Below are 8773 nucleotides of genomic sequence, written 5' to 3'. Positions count from 1 at the left end.
GCTGTTTTATTCAGGTGAGAAAAAAGAGTGGCTTGAGAAAGAGAATTGTGGGAAGTAGGTGAGTACTGTGAGTACTGTGAGCTGGGCTAGGTAAGTGGCCTGCACTTACCTCTGTCATATGCAGAGAGAACCATATGTGGAAAAGTAACTTGCATTATGCTATTGAGATAGTATCTAATGTTCTGAGGGTCTGGTGCCTCAGCTCTTATGTGTAATCTTTCAAGCTCCAGGAAGTCTTAGTCTGTGTCTCAAGGCTTGATCCTAGCCAACAGTGCAGAGCACTGGCTCTTCATTCTGTCTCAGCCTGTCTCATATTAAAGAGCATCAGGAATGGGTTATCAGGGAAACATGGCTGCCATCTTCAAAACCTACCACCAGCACCTCAGTTCGACCAATATACATTGCTTAAGGCCAATTGAAAGGATAAGAGAAATCCTAGCCAGTTCTGTAGACATCATTACAAGGAAATAGGGTCAGGCTCAGCCAAAATAAAGACGATCACTCATCTTTCAAGGAGAGCTGTTCATGTGGTCCTCCACAATAAGGAGCCTCAGGTCAAGATGAATAGGACTTTAAGTTCTAGAAAAGTAAAGAATGCCACACCATCTTTCTTATAGTGCTTTCCTTATCTGAATGGACTGTGGAAACATTGATTTGCCCATAGAAACACTCCTGCTGCATTTCTTACTCTTACGTACTATAAACCTTACCTCCTGATGCATAAAGTTTCAATTCCAAAATGAATTCAGCATTTTTATAATTATTAATGCATTCTGGAATATGACAAGGATATTGCTATATCTTTAAAAAAATTTTTTTTATGGATTTGGTACAGGCCCTCACTAAGCATCAGACAGGTAGTGATGCTCCTGTTTCAGTCTCCCCAGTGCTGGGATTATAGGCATGCCTGGTTTCCAGAGCTGGCATGGCATGTGGTCTTGGGGATCCAACCCAGGCCTAGGCAGGCACTTAGACTGCTGGGCTATCTCGGTAGCCCAACATTGCTATCTCTTTCCTACGCTTTGCATCATCATCTGCCAGGCACACAGTTAAATTACATTTGTGGGGCTCACAAGCCCTAAGGGATGGCCAGATGGCTTCAGTGTAGCCTTGGAAATATGGACAGAAGTGCTGCACATACTTCCAGGCCTGGCCCAAGTGATGTGTGAAACAAAGCCCCCATTTACCAGGCTGGAATCATTTCTGGGGGTTTATCCTACTGACAAGCTAATAAAATGGGCTATTCCTGTTTCATAGTTCTGGCAGAGGACACAACTCCCAGGGCAGAGAGAAAGGACTTCATTTTTCAAGGGAAAAGCAGTAGCCAGAGTTATGAGTCAGTTTGTATCTGATTCTCTTGTCTCCCAAGTCCCATTAAGGCAGCATAGGGCACCAGAGAGACATCAACATATGCCTCAGGCTGCATTATAGGAGAAGAACTTCAAAGGGATTTACTGTTTTTACAGTAAGCAGAAACAAGCCTGTGCTATCTCATCTCCAAGCCTGCTGACAGCAGGTATAGCCCGAGAATGGTCCTGGGAAAGAGTAGCTACTCTCCAAGCCTGCAGGGCTGTTCAGGCTCTGAGAAAGACTAGGTGGGAAGTGAACCTCTGCTGGGTTAAAGCACTGGGATCTTGAGTTGCTATAGCAATCAGCCTATTTTACCTGAACCTGGACTCACTTAAGAGGAACCTTTTCTGCTTATGCCACAAATCTAGTTGTAATTCCTTCTTTTGCTGCCTTATCCCTTAGGCTTCATTCCTCTGCCTATTACTAAAGAGGCAACCAAGGTTGGATTTGGTGTGGGTGGGGGTACTGGTGATGGAAACCAGGGCCTTGGCATTGGTCTACATCTCCAGGACTTTATTTTTTGAGATATGATCTCACTAAGTCATTGTATAACCCAGGTTGAGATTATAATTTGTGATTCTTTTGCCTCAGCCATGAAGAGTTCTGGGATTGCAAGTGTATGCTACCATGTCCAGGCAAAGGCTAGATTTTTAAGCTAAAGAAAGTATCAGTTTTTCCTAAGATACATGCCCCTTTGAAATTTTTTTTTAAATTTTATTTATTTATTTATGTGTGTGTGTGTGTGTGTGTGTGTGTGCGCGCGCGCGCGCGCGTGGCCAGCTCAGCCCACCAGGGGGCGGCCCTGGCTGGCATGTGGTGCTGGGGGATTGAACCGTGGTCCCTTTGCTTTGCTAAGCTTGTTCTAAGTAGGTGCTTTAGACCACTGAGCCATCTCGCCAGCCCCCCCTTTGAAATTTTTGATCAGAAGCCAAGCATCAAGTTTTCTATTTTATTTGTTTGTTTTGTTTTTTCAGAACTGGGAATTGAACTCAGGTCCTTGTGCTTGCCAGGCAAGAGCTTATTCCACTGAGCCATCTCCCCGGCCCCAAGTTTTCTATTTTATAAGGTTAACTGTTCATCTTTAAAGATCTATATTTTAATATATTGATTAGGGCAGCAATCCTGACCAATTGGTAAAGATTTCCAAGGTAAACCAACTAATGAGCCATTCATAAACACAACAAATAAATACTAACATAATACCTACCTTTTATTCAAGAGGAAAATGCCAAGTGCTAAAAGTATTATAAGAAGTGTTATGGAAAAGAGTTAACAGCATGATGTTCTTAAATATCAAGGGCAAGCTAACAAGATCATTAGAATGTTTCTCCCCATGGGCTACTGTGGTTATTTCTTTTAATGTTTAATAATGACCTAGCAAAGTAACAAAAGAGTCACAATTTTCTGTGGAAAGTATCATCAGACAAGTTGTAACTAGGTCCACAGGATATGGAAGTACTTTACCTTGTATCCCACAACAATTGGTCACCTTTATTAAAACGATGTTTAGCATTTCCCAGAGCTAATAAGTATCTTTTTTGCTCACAACTGTCTTTCATTTTAAAGATGATTTTACTGACCTACACCTTTAGGATAAACTGTGTGAATAGGTTTCCAGTAATAAAGGTGGATTGTAATACCCACTGGGCCTCTTTTGGTCTTAAATGCAAATTGTGCAACATAACCTGAAAACAAAGAAAACTGGCCCACTAGTGTGTTGGACACACAACTTTGACCTCATTAATGGGGAATTGACACCATTTTCTACTGAAAAGAGCAATTCTGCCACAGATTCTGGGTACCTGGCACTAAAACAACTAAATTCTTAATCCTTTTTCTGCTTCCATGGGGCTTCATGAGCAGTACACTCTGACCATGTTATAGCGAGTTATATCTCTGTTCTAACAAGGAGGCCTAATTTATTTTTTTCCTCTTAAATGTTATTATTATGGTTTCTATGTTTTGTAAGAATAGAAATTTCCTACTTGGATCCTGGGTGATTTAATTTATGGCTGTGAAACCAGCTTTGCCAACCAATCTCTGCTGAGGCAAACCTGGTGACTGGTGTGTGGATAGGCACTGTTACTGCCTTGATGTTTGTTTTCACAGAGATTTGTGTTGTCTGTTATGTATCCCTCCATCATCTGGTGTAATTGGTGACCATAAAACCTGTCTCCCATGGCACCAAATCTATCTCATGGTGTACAGTGCAGACAGTGAGCTGCGGATGTAGCTGTGGCTTAAACACCTGCCTGGTAAGCAGAAGATTCCGAGTTCAAGCCCCAGTGCTGCAGAACCACCCCCTAAACCCAAAACAATGCAGACAGTGTTCTATGAGATGAGCTGCTGCTGAGAACACCAAGGCCTCCTCAGTCCACAGGGATGGGCTTGAGGAGAGGCCTTGCCACCTGCCCCATCTTCTCCTTCTTCTCCTGTTGGTCCTAGAGCTCAGTGCCACTGAGGGGACCTGCTTCTAGCTGAACTTGAAACTTTGGTTAGCAGCAGCACCAGCCTGGTCCAACTCTGTGTCATCATCTCTATGTTAGTTTTTGACCACTTTGTTTTTTCTTTGCTTGCATCTTACTCACAGTGAGACTTTACTCAGCAAGCTGTTCCCTGTCTTACCTACTCTTGAAGAAAAGTAGCATCAGCAAAGTTGTTAGTATAATAAGTTTTCTTTTCTTCAGATTTCATGAAAATGTAGACTAATGACAAACACATCCACACGTTAGAAAACCATCATAAAGTACTAGTATGAGGTCATCCATGAGGCTTACACATTGTCAAGATGCTCTTTTATTCTCTTGGAAAAAGCATCCCATACTTGTTACAAGGGTAAATAACATGTATATACTTTTGTTTCACACAAATGGAATACTATTTTGGATTTATTTTTTCTATTTAAAATGTGTTTCAACATCTTTTCAAATTACTACGTATAATCTCATACTATTTTTAATACACTGAGACAGATTTATTAAGTTCTGAACAAGAGGTCCTGAGATAAGAATGCCCCAGAGCAGGTTAATTCAAAGGCACAGAAACATCATCTATACCTACCTCACTCCTAACTTATGACTGACATGTTAGTTTTCCCCTCCTGGCTAAAAAATAGCTGCCTTAGTCACAGAGATGATGCTCAGTCAGGTATATGCTCAGTATCAGAGAGCAGACTGCCTTTTCTAGTCTCTTTCTCAGAAGGCCTCTGGCAAGCTGCCTCTTACATGTCCTTAGCTAGAGTTTTGTATAGAGAGTCAACTGCGTTTGTTATATTTGATTTACATTTACTTTTCAAATTATTTTGTTTTCTATGCATTTATTTTTTTCCTCTAAATTTGAGACTATCTTTGTCATTTTCTCTCACAACCCACTGGAATCATAAATTTATTTTATTTGTATGTTTCCGGTATATCTTTACAATTTTGTGGGTTTTAGCTGTGGACATGGTTGTATCCTTATTAGTACAAGTTTTAAATCTATAATGCAATTTGAAAGCATTTTTTCCCATAAAGTTCTATGCATTCCATTTTAGATCTTAGACATCTTAATTTTATTGCTGTTGAGGGATATTGTATTTCCTAGTAATTTTTCTAGTTAATTATTAATGCTGTGCCAGATTATTGTTGAACTTTGTGTGTTGGGTTTCTTTGCTGATCTCTCCTAGTATAATAAAGTTCTCTTCTATCAGTGTGGGTTAGTTGGTCTCTTTCTCCTTATTTTTCTTGCATCATTAGGTTGCCTAGGTCTTCTGGTAATTTAAAGACTGTGAGAGTAGATAGCATCTTAATTAAGATTGTAGATTTATCTTCCAGTTTATTGAAGAGAAGTCGATAGTAAAATACAGTTAAGCAGAACAAATCCAGAGAAATCCAGAATGTAGAACATTTTGTAAAAGGATGCCTCATTTCATGCACAAGCTAATGGAGAAGTAAGACAGTAATGTGGTTGTTCTACATTAACTCTGACCAAATTCTTGGCTACACCAAGACTAAATGGCTGCCACATCTCAGAGCCAGGGTCCATTAATTTGTCAGCCTGAAAATAAATCACATTTCCAAATGAACCCAAAAGCAAGTGAGAAATCCAATTTTATATCTTATATAAATAAGAGAGTGGAGCATAGTTGTATTGCCTTGTGGCTATGGGTGACTGGCTGAAATCAGCTGGGGTGCCCTGCCACCCTAAGAGTGGCCAGCAAGGATCAGAGGTTCAGGGTCCTCTCAAGTGAGAGTCTCCCTTGGGGGCCAATCTCACTGGGGCTTCCAGCTGCATTGGCAGAATAATAGTGAGCAAAGACAAGTGACTACCAAAGAGATGAGTGAGTAGAAACAAGAAAACTTTATTGTGAGCTTGTGACTGACACCTGACTTTGGGTCATGAGTTCCAAGTTGTTGGTACTGGCCTCAACTTCATTTTTAGATTATGTACTTTTTTGGTATCCATAGCAACCACATTTTCACACTCACAGAACTGTTTCAGAATTGCCATACAATTGTTACAAGGCTTATATTCTTACCTTGTTCCAGGTATTGTAGGCCACTTGCTGGTCACAGGACACTGTGCTTTGGTGTTTACCCTACTTCCTAAGCTATTCTGTCTGTTCCTTTTTTTTTTTTCAGAACTGGGGATTCAGCTCAGGCCCTTGTGCTTGCCAAGGAAGCACTTATTGTACTGAGCCACCTCCTTGGCCCCGTGTTCCATTTTTTATGACTTTGTTTGACTCAGTAGGTTTTATGGTTAACTACAGGGGAGGTGGTGCTGGAGTGGGTTAAGCTATAGTAAGTGAACTTAAGTGATTTGTGTTAAAATGGAGTCACAGAAAGAATATGGAGTCTCTCTTGCCCTATCACAGTGAGAAGAAGATATTTTTAACATAATTGAAGAAATACTACTACAAATAGGATGTAGTGAAGATACTGGAAACTATTAATTTTGTTAGGAATAAAAGTAAGTTTATGTGGTTATGCTTGAAAGTGTTTTAGTTATTTAATAATTAATCAATTTATTGTAATGCCAGGGATTGAACTCAGGGCCTTATGTATGTTTGGCAAATGCATTACCACTGCATTATATCCCTCACCCCAAGAGCCCCTATTTTTCATTGAAAATTATAGTAGTATAAGTATCTATAGTTTTCAATGGAAAGATATTAGATACTTTCTCAAAAATAGTTATGACACCAAAAAATGATAGTTGAAGCAAGTATGAAGTTTTAATCATTGTTTAATCTGATACATATATTTGCCATTTATCTATTATATTTTTATGTATGCTGGACAACTTCATCTTAACACATCTTTTATTTGACAACTATGGAAAATTAGCTCAAATTCATAGGATTTCAAATCAGAAGCCAGCCAGCGTGATGACATACACTTGTAAGCACAGCATTCTGGGTATCTGAGGCAGGAGGATCTAAGGTTCAAGTCCCAACTGAGAATTTAGTGACTTTGTAAGAAATCTTGTCCCAAAACTAAAAAAAAAAGAAGAAAGAAATGAAATGAAGAAAGAAAAATAAAAAGGAAAAGGAAAAAAAAAAAAAGAGAGAGAGACCAGGATCAATCTCTGTGCAAAAGCCCTGGATTTGATCTCTAGTCTCTCTCTCTCTCTCTCTCTCTCTCTCTCTCTCTCTCTCTCTCTCTCACACACACACACACACACACACTAACTCTTAAGCCAAATTATTTTGCTTTTGTGAGTTATAAATCCCCAAATTGAATTTTCCTTTGTTTCCCCCTGCTCAATCTCAGCCAGGAACTAACGCCTGGGTAGATTCAGTGTTGCATGAGTTTAATTTGATTTTGATTTCACCACCAGTTCTGCTCTCATGTGCTTTCAGTGGCCTACGCTAGTGGCCCGCAAGCTTTATTGTGTATCAGGGTCCCTTGCAAGACATTGAAACACAATTTCTGGGTCTCATCACCTAGTCTGCATTTCTAATAAGTTCCAGCAGTGTTGATGGTGTTGCCTGGGGATGCCACACCTTGATAATCACTAAGTCAGGAAACTGCATTATTTTGAAAAGTTCTGAATTGATTCTAAAGCAAGGCAAGATTGAGCAAACTACTGCTTTTAAAGTTTCAGTAAGAACTGACTTTCACAATATGGTCGTGTTTCTTTTAGGAGCTCAGAAAATTAATTTCAATGTTGATCTTCTTTAAATGATAAGACGCATAAGACACAGTTCTATTCTTCACCTCTACTCCATTTTGAATTTCAGAAGAAACTCAAAGCTCCTAGAGATTTACCTCCAGCAAGTGCAGCTACCAGAAACCAGCTCCTGGTGAACTCAAACGATGGGAATTTTATGGTAACCAAATGAAGGAGGCAGAGAGAGACAGGAGATAAGACTTAGATTTTAGACTCACCTCAGGCCAGTCTGTCCAAGCTAGCTGTTTGAATACCATGAATCTGTGAATGTTTGTTCAGCAGAGACAACTAAGAGCCACTGTATTTCCATCTGAAGGGGAGAAAATACACCTATGCATGATAGCGAATCTCTGAAGGATTCAGATGTCTTGATAGCTATAGCCTTTGCCAGAATGTTTTTGCATATATCTATTTTTCTCCTCAACAAGTATATTCGAAGTTTACTTATTCCATTTATGTTTTGAGTATGTGAATCCTCTGGGAGCATCTTACACTTTATTTGTTAATTTTATATTTTTTAAAAAATGAGCCAACAAGTTTAGTTTATGTTACCAAGGCCACTATGGCTTCTTGGTAAGGAGGGGCCTGTGAAAACTGTTTCCTGCTTCCTCTGGAAGATTCCACACAGACTCCATTTCTGCTCCACCTGGAGAATGGGCCTCGGCAGACAACTGAGTTGACCTCTTCCTCGCTGGCTCTCAGGCATGTGCCCGGGCATGTGGGGCACAAAGTGATTGCATCTGATCCTCATGCTTCTGAAGGCCTGTTTCCCTCAACCTTCAAATGTTTCAGGTCTTGAGGAATAGTTCCTCCTCTTACATTATTTTTCTGAAAGTAGAGGTATCTGTAGTATTTCTTTTCCTTCTACTCAGTCCCTATGCCTTTTGGACAGGCACAAAACTGAATTTATTTTGCAGTTAAACTACATTTAAAGTCATGCTTTTTAGATTTCTACTATAGAAAAAAAGAGTCCCACATGAAAGGCATATTTGTTTTTAGTTTTCTTCTCTTAGCACCTTTGTTTCAAAATATACTTTCTAGAATGTGTTTAGTGGGGTGTCTCATTATGAGAGGCATGAATCACTAGCTCTACATTCATTAAAAACATCAACTCTTAAAACAAACCTCATTCATGTTCATTCTTAGAATTGATTAATCTGACACAAAAGGCATTTTTCTATCCAGTGAACTCGTACAGCAGGCCTGTACTTAATCTGCTGCCCTGCTTTACTCCTTCTCTTGCCCTATCTTGACTGTCTTCTACTTGTGCCCC

This window comes from Octodon degus, unplaced genomic scaffold, assembly GCF_000260255.1.
Source record: "Octodon degus isolate 3935 unplaced genomic scaffold, OctDeg1.0 scaffold00064, whole genome shotgun sequence".
NCBI lineage: Eukaryota > Metazoa > Chordata > Mammalia > Rodentia > Octodontidae > Octodon > Octodon degus.
The sequence above is the reverse complement of the archived record's forward strand: the minus strand, read 5'-3'. Positions refer to the sequence as shown.